The following is a 14,465-nucleotide window of genomic DNA, read 5'->3' on the forward strand; positions in this document are numbered from 1 at the left end:
TCTTCTTTATAATAACTAAATAAAATGTAGAAAGTATGTAAATTCGAGATGAAACAATCTAGATTTATATCATTTATCTAATTGCTTAAGTCTCAAATCTAGAGGCGAACAAAACAATTTAGATTTAGATGAGAAAAATAGAATTCTAATTTGACAATCTTACGCAACACGTGGTACACTTCGATGTTTTGACTTAAAATAAAATGGCGATAGATAGTATCCGTCGTTGCCACCAAGAGCGCTGTAATTATGGTGACAGCCACTGTATGTAGTATATTCTAGCTAGCTGTATAATACACCTAGTGTATACTACACCTAGTATCCACCTGTGGCCTTTTATTATCGCGCATCTACAGTGTTTTCAGTCACACTTACTGTTGCTGCTGACATCGATTTTCAACGGCTTTTTCGGTTTATTTTTACTGAGCTTGCCTTGTAATTAATTTATTCTACAATTAATAATTTTTCTTATATGAATTTAAACGCGTTATACTTACTTGGAACACCGGATAGGTGCTCGGATCCTCAAAACTGAGAGTATATTGAGCTGAACTGATACATTTCAGAATTTTCTGATATTTCTGTTAATATAAATGTCTTATAATTCATGAAATGAATAATAAATAACATAATATTTAGAAACACGATTCAGTTACTGTTTGGTTTGTCTTTTGGAGACAGCAAATGCACTCAATCACCTCATCAAACGTATAGGAGAATGCTTGTTGTTGAATACAGTTTTTAGTGAGATCCGAGAACTAAATATGAAATAATAATAAATTATTTTCTGACGAATTTATTTTAATTAAAATTAAATTTTGTAAATGTTTAAAAAACTTACGACGTCCGCGTGATTTTCAATCAGACAAAATCGAAATTCTCTTTGTTTCCTCGTACTCAGTTCTAATGAAAATAAAAATTATAAACACAGAATATATTTTCGTAAAATTTCATCAAATTTTCCATAATCTTAACGAGCAAGACATGAAATTGCATACAAAAGTTAGTGTTGTTAACACTTACTACAACCACGATCGTAGGCTTGTGAAATAAATTGATATGGATCTTCTGGTCTAATATCCGACGTTTGCATGCAATTAATTGAAGAGAAAGCAATAGTAAATATGAATAACACTAGCATTGATGCTCTCATTTTGTGTGGCAGGTTTGTATGTTGGCGAGTTAATTATATATGCTACGACAGCAGAGAGTGTGCTGATATCCTAATAGGTAAATTAAAATATAAGAACATCTTAAAATAATAATATATCGAAAAATAACAGGGAAAGTATGGCGATCCACCAATACCGTTTCGGACTCATGGGATCTCGAAATATCCACAATAGCAAAAAAACAAAAAAAAGAAAAGAAAAAGAAAAAGAAAAAAGAAAGGGAAATTTTTGTGTGGAGCAAGATTTCAAGCTTAGTAACTCTTGTGCTTTTTGTCGAAAATTTCTCAAATTTTGCTTGGAGATTTGCATATTAGAGGCATCGATGCTATTAAATTTTTGATATAAAATGCCAAAGCGTTTGTAGATAAAGGCGGTTACACGTTATGTATAGGCTCTTGCATGATTCATAATTTAATAATTTAAATTCATGTATTTTGCCATCCGTTATAAAATTTAATTTTATATGATTAATTATAAGGAAAAACAAAACACTTATTTTCGAAGGTAGGAGTGTGTTTCTAAATAAATTGACAATAACAACTAAAATTTTCATCGAATTAAACTTCACTTCAGATAAGATACATGGTACCATAACAACACGTATCTCCGAAACCTCTTAGCTAATCAGTGATTGGTCAGTGGCGTTAGCCATTGAACACCGGTAACAATTCTAGACGTCTATTAGTGGCCGTGTGGTTAACACTAGTGAATAGTGATAGTCGGTCTTCGGTTTGCGTCTCGCCAATGTCTGGCTACGTGCAGTCTTCTGGGTTTTCTTCACTTTCGTAATACGTAGATAGGGGCCAGTTTCCTATAAATGACCTTCCCTGGGCAGATCGTGCATGTGTCACGTTGCCGGATTCGAATAAAATCAAACCAAATCCCACACCCCTTAATCTTTAACCACCAAAATTTAATAGTAATAATGATAATATATACAAATAACGACTTTTTTTGGCAGTGTTACCGTATGTAAAAATAAACCTTTTATCCATTAAGTCTTATATAACGTAAAGTAGACGTTGTCGCACACACAAACACGCAATTTGTGAGGGAGTAATTTACATTTTCCGATTGCTGACGTGTCACATCGTCTAGATATTCAAATAAAGCCGAGACGATCAAAATTTGAACGTTCGCCAGACTTTCCCTACGTTGTATTCTATAACATCGCAATAAAATAAGTAAAGATTTTCCCTGACAAGAAAATGGCTTTACTAAAATTAAATGTTTATGATTGTAAACGAGAAGAGAAACAAGAATAAACAATTATTTTCCAATTGGACGATTAAAATATATATTGCGTTTTCCTCATCCCCATATTTTTATGGTCAAGAAGGATAAAACACAGCACTTACCTTGTTATAATCTATTCAGATATACTGGACTTTATGTTTTATAAATTGTTCTATGCCTCGTTCCAGATATTGAAAACCTTGTGTGTGAGCACCTTTGTAGATTCTTTTATATTCCATACGAAAACACCAGCTGCGCGTGCTGTCAACTCATTTAACATTTAACTCCAACTTAATTTTTACATAATTTATAAATCAGACGTAGGTTAATAATAAATAAAAAATAAATTTTATTTAAATAACATTAATTTTTCTTATCTAAATATAGTTAGATGATTAACAAAATTTAATCGAAAATTCAAAAATATTACATATAACAATTCGTTGTGCTTTAAAGACGAGTAATTATTTATTGTGACGTCTGCAATTTTTAGTCATCTTTAGTCGTAATATGTGGCCGAAGCATAATATACATGTATTTCTAACTGAGACGCCCAGAGAAAAGAGAGAAAGAATTTCTTTCAGACTCCAGAAGTAGGAGTTCTTTACAATGGTTTGATACGTTTACTTTCTTTAATTTAATTTACTACAGGACCCTTACTTTTTAGGGCCCAGTAATAACCAATAAATGAGCTGTTTGTGCTAATTTATTGGTTATTACTTAAATAATTACTTCGAAATTTCTTATTGTGACATCTTCATAACACCAGTCAAGCAATGACCAACTGGATAAAACATCGAATATTGCTACTTGATCGTGGGTTCGCCTCTGAACAACGTGCCGACAAGTGGAGTTTACTGGGTTTCTTCACGTTTACAACGCGTAAATTGGGCTAGTCCTCCCTGGAAGCATCCCCTCTCAGCAGATCGCCCGCCTGCCACATGCTGCATTTAAATAGACCAAACTAATCGTCACAATGCCGGGTTGTAAGTTTTGATTATAATTTAAATAAATATAAATTTTGGCATTGAAGCTGTGATTTTTTTTTTTCATGAAATGACGTTATTTTTCACGTGACTTTTGTACGGAAAATGTGAGAACACACGAATACCTTATAAAGTCGAGTGGTACATTATTGATCTCAGTTTATCATAAGGATCAATTCTAAAACCGAATTTATTGTTCTATATAGTAGGGTAAAAAGTTTGAATCGATATCACATGACTTCCGGCCAAGACCGGAAATTGATATATAGTAAATTCGGTTTTCTGGCAACTAAGCTTTCCATATTTGATATTAATTTCCATCTATCTAACTCCGTTCTCGAGTTTACGAACGAAAGACAGTAGACAGTGGGTACGTGTGTCTGCAGGTTGAAAATTGCAGACAGACCTGTACATTCCCACTGTTTCCCAGCCGTCTAGACTTTCTGTCTCTGTCTTTCGTTAATCTCGAATAGAGTTAAATAGATGAAATTCATAACAAAATATGGAAAACTTAAGGCCCGTAGTCCAGATTAATTATATACGAACTTTTAGATTGAGCCAAAAGTCACGTGTTTTTTTTTTTAAATTAAAAGATGATTAAAACTTTCAGCGCGGTTTTAGAAAAATTAATAAAACATCCTTTTATAAATAAAAGTAAAATATAACACGATTTACACGGGTTTACAGTAGGACCTGTGTAAACCGAAATCGTGCGGAAGCGAATATATTTTACAGTTTGGCAGGTTTCGTTTCGAACAGGGTTGCTTTTCAAAGCAGAAAATTACTCCGTTCCTGTTTAGGAAGTTTCCGTTGTAATCAGGTTTCGTTTTGGACAGGTTTTAATGTCCAAAACGAATCCCGAATTACTAAATTATTATTAACAGCACAAAATCTATTACGTAGAGAATTTATGAACACGTGTTTTTATTTATGTTAATTAATGTAGAGGAACGTCACTTCTTATATAAAGTTCTTAAGCGGATTACAAGTAAATTAACAATAATTAATTTTAATTAATATAATAATCGGACCTCCTGCCCTAAACTTTCCATATTTGGTCTTGATTTTTATTTATCTAACATCGTTCTCGAGATTAAGGACAGATAGACAACTGACGGACAACAGTAAGAATTTATAGGTCAACAATATTTTCAAATTGCAGGCCATATCCTTGTAATAGTTTTACTAACAATGCACGCAATGTATAAAATATAAAATGGGTTATACACATGGTTTTTCTTTGCTTTTCTGTGCTGTGAGATCTGCGGGCCTTCTGTTTTATTTATATCCATCACGGGTTGACGGCCAGAATGATTAAGAGTGGCAGCCTGCCGGTCTGGAAAACCGGAAAGTAATCTGGACGAGTCGGAAAACGGATACGTCGAGTCTCGTTCCTCACCACCCTCCTGCTGCGCCATTGCGAATCTGGCCGAACCCATAATGGATTTGCTAAAACGCGACACTCTTAGTGTTCATGAGTTGAAAAGAATTAAAAAAACGCATCGCATGTTTTCGAGCCCACAATGGGACTGCAGTGGTGAGGGACGGGTTTCGACATATCCGGAATGGTCGCGTATAAAAAATTCTTGGACTTGCTTAGCCAGATTCCATCCTGTGTCCCCAGAGCGGTAGGTTGATGCCATAGCAGGCATCATCATCCGGATGATTGTGGGAAAAAACATCCCACTATTTCTGAAGGATCCGAGTTTGATCGCCCAAGCATTGCGTTACCGTAAATTAACAAACAAACAAACAGATTGGAAGTACCGAATTTACATATTTTATCGTTATTTTGCAATTTCAATTTCAATATTTTACGAAATTTAATCAAAATGAATTTTAAATAATTATATATTATTAGAATTGTATGTTTATTCGATCATTTTATTGCGATTCAAAAGAGTTTCTCTAAAATTTTAACTTAAAAATCGTAAAATATGCGCTAAAATTTCCACTTGTTACATTATTGCATGAAAAATCTGGATTTTCACAGAATATAATCCATGTATATTATTTCTGCATTTTGATTTTTTCTACACAGAATGTATGTGTAAATGACTAAAACGATTTATTAAGATAACGAATGCAACGGAGCTATATGAGACATTTGAATTAATATGCTACAACAACGCTTTCTTACCGAAATCAATTCCCAACCAGTGACCAAGTGGACAAAAGCACTGAACACCGATAGTTGGTTGCGGGTTCGCGCCTCTCCAACAAGCAGGCGCAAACTAAGCAAAGAAAGACTCTTTCTTCATCCTTCGTGAGTTCATTCAGACGTATAATACAGACGGTCAAACTAAAGAAGAGACCGAGCATATATCCTACGAGTCAATTTAACCACGGAAACACTTGACACAAACGCGAACCCGGAATCCCCGAGTGTCGTAGCAAGTAGTTTAATCGCTTCCTCTATTCGGTTGCCTGCCATGATTGAGAATATTGTGAATATAGTTGTTAAAAACATCAAAGTTTTTAAATAAAATATGATAATTATATGAATCTGTCGTTCCCAGTTTCTTCGCTAGAAAATGTGTCTAACGTCTAAGGGTGTGACTATGCAGACGCGAGCGAGAATATGTGGCAAAAAGAGGCGATGACGTTTCACGTTCTCTGTTTCTCGTTCTCATATGTATGGTCGTAATAAACGCGAGCGAGAAACAGATAGCGTGAAACATCATAACCTCTTCTTTCTACATATTCTCGCTCGCTCGAGGCTGCATAGTCGCATTTTTCGGCATTTCGTATTCGTATTCTAGAGGCGTCTGCGGCTACTCAGGCCTTTACGCCGGAAGAGAACAGAGTGGGAAGAGTCGGCCTTATAGAAGACAGCCAATCCGAGAAGACAGAGGAGAGGTCACGGACGCGACCAAAGTCGGCCTTATAGGAGACGGCCCCCGCGAGAAAGGGAGATAGAAGTGCCTTCCGGGAGGACTTGGGGGGAAGCTGGCCCCTATTCAGGCGTCATATGCAAGGAGGAAAACCCGGAAAAACTCCTGCTGCCAACTCGTCCGAGTGAGGTTCGAACCTCCGATCGAACTCCGGTGTTTAGGGTCTGGTCTCCGCCAGAAATGAGCGGAGACGGAGTCCACTCGCCCACCGGTGGGGCACTTTTCGACATTTCCAGGTCATTTGCCCCTGTACATTATACTTTTTCTGTTAGCAACGTAGTCGTGCAGATTGTCTAACTCGTTTTCAAAGAAAAATTTAAAATTGAAATAACGTAACTTCTAGTTCAAAGCGGAAGGTCGTATATAGTCTATCGGGGCCTCCTGCCACTACGCCTTTTGCGTCAGATCTCAACTTTCATCTTCAGAACCTAACACAAAGGCCGGATGACTGAGCAATTAAGGGGGCAGCCCGGGTCTCGGGTTCAATTCCCGACGAGTCGACAAACCCACAGGAATTTTTCCGGGGTGGTCTGTACGGATATGTTGGGCTCCGTCCCTCACCACCTGACCGTTTCATTGTGGGCCTCGCCGAACCCATAATGGGCATGTTAAAAAGAGGCCCTCTTAGTGCCCAGAGGGCGAAAAAATTTTTAAAAAAGTGTCTAACACAGTTTTTAAGATTAAATCAGGACAGACATAAGACACACAGAAGGATTACAGTGACAGTTTATTGGTCTAACAATTTTTTAAAATTGCAGCCCAAAAAATTTAACTTGACTTTTTGCATACATTTTTTCGGTTAATGTTACCTATGGTTTCAAGATGGCAACGGGGAAATTTTACCCGAGATCCAAGATGGCGACGGGGGGTTTTTCCCTAGAGTTGAGACAACGGCGACAGGGGGAAATTATTTTACCCCAGAATCATGATGGCCGCGTATCCTGTAATCTCGAAACGGAGTCGTAAAGTATACTGACGATAGAGGGAGCTGTTCCGTGGAATTATGCAAATTAACTTGTAGTCAGTGGAATTTAACAGTGTGGTGTGAATGTGTAGAGGAAATATCGTAACATTTTTTTGGAAAAATTTCTTTTCTAACAGAGTGTTAAAGGTAAATATTTTATACTGTAAAAATGGGGTAAGGAAGTTTTCGTTAATTCTTGGCTAAAAAAATTAACATTTTAATTTACTTACTTTTTAACTGGTACAGTTGCAATGAAATTTGCGGGTCTAGAGGTGGACGAATTTCGGTCGAGATGTACGACCCGTATTTTTTATAAACTGATGGAAACTGAATACGAAGATTTAGGATTGGCAAATGATATCGATAATGCTTTTAAGTTCGCAGTAAAACTAGGAATTCAGCATACTGCGTCGATGTGCGATTCGTGTGGAAAAAAGATGCAAATTATATTATCGCCGCGACCGAACGTTATACTATTTAAGATGCAGTAAATGTGGAAGTAAGTTTTCAGCGTACGAAGGTACGTTTAAGAGTAAATTTGCCAATATTTCATGGGGCTGTATACTTTCCTTTATCTGGCATTATACTACAGACTTATCAGACTCATATATGTACCTATTCGTGTATAAGAAATTTCTGAAATGACCTGAAAAATATCTAGGGGAAAGATTTTAAATATTTGCAAAACATTTGACTATAATATATCCTGGTGCCGTAACAGCACCGAAATGGATAGAGCCAGAGACTGTCCCTTCTGCACCCGTATCAAATATTGCAAAAAAAAAAAAAAACCTAGGAAAGTAGTAAACGAGACGGTGACAACATTCCCACCGAAATCGAAGAGAATGTCGTCTGAAAGCGTTAAAGGATTAAAGGGAAAGGAAACACCATTGGCTCCGAAATCAACGAGAGTTTCATCTAGAAGAAAGAATCAACCAATACAAGTAGGAAAAGACCAGTCACAAGCGACGACGAATCAAAAAACTCGTGACTCCGAATATATACTAATAATAATTAATATTAGTACATATTCGGAGTCACGTGATCTCCGTACTGTAGGGTAAAATTTCCCTGTCGCCATCTTGAATCGCGGGTAAAATTTCCCCGTCGCCATCTTGGAACCATAGGTAACATTAACCATTTTTTCATATCAGATGTAACATATGCATTATAAACAACAAAAGCTTTACTAAAACACGACAGCGTATATCTGTGAAGAAATAAAAATTTTGGACGTGCTCATAAAGTTCCATAATACAGGACACTGACATCACATGTTCCCTCACTTCCTACAAATATTCTTTCAAATATTTTATTACACTCGGAACTTACGAATAATGGTCGGATTAGGGATTGCAGTCCAGCAGTGTTATCAATCCGGCTGGATTTTTGCTGGACCAACATCATTCCAGCTGGATCCAGCGCGGATGTATTTTCGATGCAATAGTGTTGTGTCTATCTATCTATCCAGCAATTTATGGTTCTTTTTTAAACAAATAAAACATTTTTTAAAAATACTTAAGAAGCTTTTATTATTTAGACTGGTGACTATAAATCAGTAAAACTTCTTACACATTTAGGTAGTAAACTTAACTTAGATTCAGTTCGACACTTGAGACAGAGATAATTAACTTTAAATGTTTTGTTAGATTATAATTATAATGTAATCTTTTAGTTAAATAATAGCAAAAATATATTAATTTATATTAACATATTATAATAACGTAAGGACGGATAATCAGTGGCTAAGTGGCTATCAGTCTTACCAGTTTTCTACATATCAGTCTGTAGTTATTTGTAACCAATTTAATTATTAGCGTTAGTAAAGTAGTGAGTAAGTAATTAGTAGTAGTCCGGTAGTTAGTTATTATTATCACAATCACGAATCACATACATTCGTATCATCATATATCTAAGATACTGATACTCATTAATTTAATTAACTATTTAACTAACTAGGTAGTCTCAGTTTCTCACTAATTTTCGCAATAAAATTGCCTAGCCTTGCCCACTAACCACTTATAGAATAAAAGTTAAAAACTCTTACTTAGTAGAATTACAGTAGAAGTTATAAAATATTAGTCTTGTCTTGAATAAAGTATTTTAAAGGATTAAATAAAATGAAATCAATCACTCCTGTTATTTTTTTTACTTTTCTGGAAGTAGGATCTCAAGAAACAAATGGTATTGGTGTTGTCTCCCAACCTACTTCTTAATGAACTGCATATATATCCCGCTGCGGGAAGGCCCTTTCTGCCTCTACGCTACTTGGTTTCAGGTCATCAAATAATCATAAATCGTTCCGTCACGTGATTCATTCACGTCACAACCGACCGTAAATTAGAATTATGCACCAGGACTAGGATAGGAGTTACTTATTTTATTTAGCGCAAAGACACTTTATTTAGCTAGAGCCAGTGGCGTAGCGTAGTGGGGCGGCAGGGGCGGGCCGCCCCGGGCGGCACTTTTAGGGGGCGGCATTTTTTTCACATTAAATAATAATTCAAATTTTTACAAGATATTATTATTTCATTTCATATTTTTGTCGCACCTACGATTCGGACCGATTGAAATGAGCACGGAATTTTTCATTACTTATTCTGTGACGAAACTGGGGAATCCCTTTTCTTTAAATAAATGTATAATAATGACATCTTGCTCATTGTAGCGACTGACAACACGTCTGTACTGACTTGTAGAGATTCCCCGTATTTTATTTAAGGGGGCGAAAGTTTCCTCCGACCCGGGCGGCCGACACCCACGTTACGCCACTGCTAGAGCGGAAAGTCAACTGGCGATTAGATCAGCAGAGGTAAAAGGGCGGGCGGTGCGGTATAGAGAAGGGGTGTAGCACGTGCCACACTGGACGGCAACGTCTCTCTCGCCGCCGAGCGTTAGCGCACGTAGCAAAGCGGCAACGTAGACTTTTGCGCCATTATTTAGAAAGTTGAGAATTTGCAGATCCGCAGCGCTGGATCCAGCAGGCCGAAGAATGTGCTGGATCCAGCTCGATTGCTGGATGAGAGATCTAGCAGTTGCAATCCCTAGATGGGATACTGTCGATAGCGATATCCATCAATATTTATCGATATTTTTATACAAATCATCGATAGTATGGATACACGGACTCTGCAAAGTAAGACAAATCTTCCTCCATGATTAGAGAGAGTATTTCACTAATCGCCCGAATTTGGTGGATTAGTTACTACTAATGACAGATCACGTCTAATTTTAAACTAGTGAAACGCAAAATCAGTAATCCTGTATTTAAAAAACTCGTTAATTTTGCGATTTGTCTAATCGTCTGTCGGCGAAATAGGGGGGAAATAGTTGAAGCAGATTGTTCGTTCAATTATCTGCTTTCGTGGTAACGAAATGTCGATCTGGTCTCCAATATATTCTCGAAGAATCGCCTGGCATTCGCGGCTCGTTAGCTCAGTCGGTTAGATCGTCGTGCTAATAACGCGAAGGCCGTGGGTTCAACTCCACTCGAGCCAGTCGTTTTATTTTGCAGATTTCAAACGTCGTAGAGTTCACTACAGACTTTGTTTTTATTTTTGTTTGCTTTTCGACATAACGATAAAACCCTCATCAGTTGAACTGCAAACTATTTATTTGGACACGCAGTGCCGTCTTTAGAAAGTCTGTTTCGGTGAATGCGCACGACTTTCGCAGTAAACCAGAGTTTTGTTTCGTCGTAGCCGTTCGCACGTCGTCGAGTCCTTTATTCATAGCGGAGCGGACAACGTCGCAGCTCGGAGAGTTTCGTTACGAACTCGAAACGAAGGTTGCGAATACATATAAATATAACACCTTAATCTGTTTTCAGCCCGATTGTTTTAAAATATATATTCTTCTCAGTAACAAATTAAGGTGTTATATTTATGTGTTAATTTGCTGAGCACTTATGTTATGGTTACGAATACTTTTCGACGGACAGCAGCAGATCGACTAGAGATAAATGCAAGAGAACAGGAGTTAGATTGGAACGAGCCGACACGTTAACCTAACGATTCGCAACGTGTAATTATAACAGAGTTGGTGGAGGTAGCAAGAACGACTTCCCACGTGGTCTAGTGGCTAGGATACCTGGCTTTCACCCAGGAGGCCCGGGTTCGATTCCCGGCGTGGGAAATTTTTTCGCTCCTGCGTTTCTAAGTCGTCCATCTTATGGGCGTTGTTTTTTTCTTTTTCGAAGCAATCGTACAGACCTACGTTCGAGGTCACGAGTTTCGTGGAAATTTTTGCAGACGGATCTGCATGTTAGAGTGGAAGTAAAAAATAATAGGCAGCGCCAACTTGCAGCAATGGGTACGAAAATCGAACCTGGGCCACCTGGGTGACAGCCAGGTATCCTCACCACTAGACTACATGGGAGAAAACGTTTGTCAAAACTACAATCTCTTTCCGCTTCGCGTAGAATTCAGCGATTGAGAGGGCTAAGAGTATTCGCAAAGCTCGAAAATTTGCGATTGAACACGTTTACTTTTTCGTTCTAAGGCTGCACCAGAACAAACTATTCGGAACGGAGAGCGTCTTTCGCAAGTGCTGAAGAACTCTTTCAATTCGCGAGATAACGTACGCTTACGAAGAGAGCTACGGACGAATCGTCCGTAGCTCTCTTCTCTTTGTTACGTTGCACGTTCTTCGCGTCCAGTGCAAATCACGCTTAAATTTCATGTCAGCAAGTTTCTGACTCGAGCCACATGTATTTGAGTTTTCTCCAAGACGTGCTTGTCAAATATCACGCATTTCAGCAATTGTGTTGCGTAAAACTTTTCGCGCAAGCACTGACAGGAGTGTTTTACCAACTTTGCCTAATCGTGGTGTTCATAAATCTAGCGATTTGATTAATACCCAGCAGTGGCGTGCCGCGACATTTGATGATAGGAAAGCTGTGTTTCTGTAAGAAGCCGACTTCCAGGAGTAATCAGTTATTCGCGCGTCAGTGATGGTCTAGGGTCCAATCGTACTGTACGTGCGTGGTGGCGGAAAAGACAAAGACGACAAGTATCTGACAAAACCGTTTATTTTTGTTAGGTTAAGATCTTTCATCGTTAATTTAACTTCAGTTTCGATAATCTAACGATAATTTGTCCGTTCACAGCGCAGGATAGGATGACAAATCATACGTACCAGCAGTCTTCAAAAAATACTTTATTGAAGTTATTGTTAGAGACATAAATCACAAAGCAGTTGACTACACGGAGAAAAAACAAAACCGAAAAAACGAAACCAAAGAAAACGGGGATATTAATTTTAAAATAACGGGACGAGATCTCGAGCACTTCTCGCGAGCACTATCGTTGAGTTGTTAAACACGGACGTCTAACATCCCCCACTAACTCCGAACACGATGAATGCATATTTAGAGCACATCTATGAGTTTCTAAACGAGGTCTGGACAGAGGCTTTGTAAAGATGTCAGCAACCATTTCTTGCATTGGACAATACACAACTTCAATTATGTTCTTTCTCTGAACATCTCTGATGTGATGATACTTTGTGTCTGTGTTTCAGTCTTGAAGTTGTTTTTCACTTTGTGAAAGTTTTATTGTTGCTTGATTATCTTCTATAATCTTGATTGGCAGATTTTGCTTTAGCTCAAGTTCTTCTGTCAGACGTAAAACCTACAGTAGTTCTTGCGTAGCACTTGCTAAAGAAACGTATTCGGCTTCTGTTGAGGATAGAGCTACACTGTTTTGTTTCCTTGATTTCCACGATATGCAATTTTCTCCAAGGTATATCACGTTTCCTGATGTTGATTTTCTGTCGTGTCTGTCTTGATCCCAATCAGCATCACAGTAGACCCTTAGCTCAGGTTTTTCATTGATGAAATTTGTAGTTGCAGATATTTTGTTGATTTAAGATAGCGTATAATTCTCTTAACGGCATTCCAATCTCGCTGTCTTGGACTTTCACATCTTCTGCTAAGAATGTGTGTTGAAGCTGCTATATCTGGTCTTGTAACAGTTGAAATATATAAGAGAGCCCCACTGCCTGCCTATATTTTGTGTTATTTTGAAGCAGGTCCTCTTCTCCTTGTAGTTTGTAATAGTCTGTTTCCATTGGAGTAGGAGCTGGCTTTGCACCTTGCAAATTAAACTTCTGTACAAGCTCTATTTAAAATTTATTTTGTATACTAGTACTTTCTATATATTAACAGTACTTATTATACTGGAAATTATGGATGCAGATATTTAGTCTCACAGATCAAAAATAATGTTCTTTATTTAGTTTACCCGAACACATACACTTTAAACATGTGTTTCGGACATGTTCGTCCCTTCTCAGCAGACCTTTAAACGACACTTTCTACAATTAACAATAAAAACAATTCTTGGTACAATTATAACTAAAATTAGTTAAAAACACAAACATTTCCCGACAATAAATTTAAAAATTATACATTTCCACTTAAATTCACGATCCACAGCAACCGTACAATTTGACACATTCCTAATTTTTATACATTAAAATCAGTTTAAAACGATAAATTTAATTATTATCTACAATATTATCATTTCAATTAACTTACTTCTTTTTGTTTGTTCGTTTCTACTTAATTTCGATTCTAATACGTTCTCATCACATCTTTTATACCTCTTCCTCCCCCTTCTTATAATGCTTAACCATGATTGGTGGATCTCTCTACCATTGTCGTTATTTATTTTATTAGTTCGCCTAATTATATTTAAATGCTCGTACAGTTGTCTTTTATAACTGTTTTTTTTCCTTTTTCTTGATTTTTACCGTATTTAGATCAATTGCACAACCTTCTGTATTACAATGGTCAGCTACCGCTGAATTTGCACAGTTTCCTTTGATTGCTCTGATATGTTCACTTAATCTTATTTTTAATAATCTTTTAGTTTCTCCTATATATGTTTTCTTTGGATTGCAATTACAATCAAATGAATATACTATTCCTTTCTCCTCTGTTATATCGTATTTTTCTTCTTTTCTGTAACATAGGCCTAATTGTTTTTTAGTTGAATTTATTTTTTCGGTATTAAGTTGATTCTATTTTTAATTACATTTCTAATTCTTTCAAATAATTTTGGAACATTTTAATTTAATAAATTTTTTCTCTTTATCTATTGATTTTGGTTGTTTGTCATTATCTAGTTTTCCAAGCCATTTTTTTTCTTATACATTTTGGGTAATCGTTTAAAATAAACATTTTAATTATTTCTTCTTGTTGTTGTTTTTG

General features: G+C 36.8%; 1 long non-coding RNA gene and 1 other non-coding gene across 2 annotated transcripts; one reads left to right on the plus strand and one right to left on the minus strand.

Annotated features, from left to right (window-relative positions):
• Positions 1-859: 859 nt before the first annotated feature.
• LOC136985545 (uncharacterized) lies at positions 860-2,597 on the minus strand. The gene is made up of 3 exons (XR_010882357.1): positions 2,531-2,597; positions 1,024-1,223; positions 860-903 (listed from the first exon to the last, which is right to left on the minus strand). It is a non-coding gene; the product is annotated as an uncharacterized lncRNA (long non-coding RNA).
• An 8,717-nt stretch (positions 2,598-11,314) lies between these two features.
• On the plus strand, positions 11,315-11,386 carry TRNAE-UUC (transfer RNA glutamic acid (anticodon UUC)). The gene has a single exon. It is a non-coding gene; the product is annotated as a tRNA-Glu (tRNA).
• Positions 11,387-14,465: the final 3,079 nt, after the last annotated feature.

The sequence above is a fragment of the Centruroides vittatus genome, unplaced genomic scaffold (genome assembly GCF_030686945.1).
Source record: "Centruroides vittatus isolate TY-2023 unplaced genomic scaffold, ASM3068694v2 contig_1213, whole genome shotgun sequence".
Lineage (NCBI taxonomy): Eukaryota > Metazoa > Arthropoda > Arachnida > Scorpiones > Buthidae > Centruroides > Centruroides vittatus.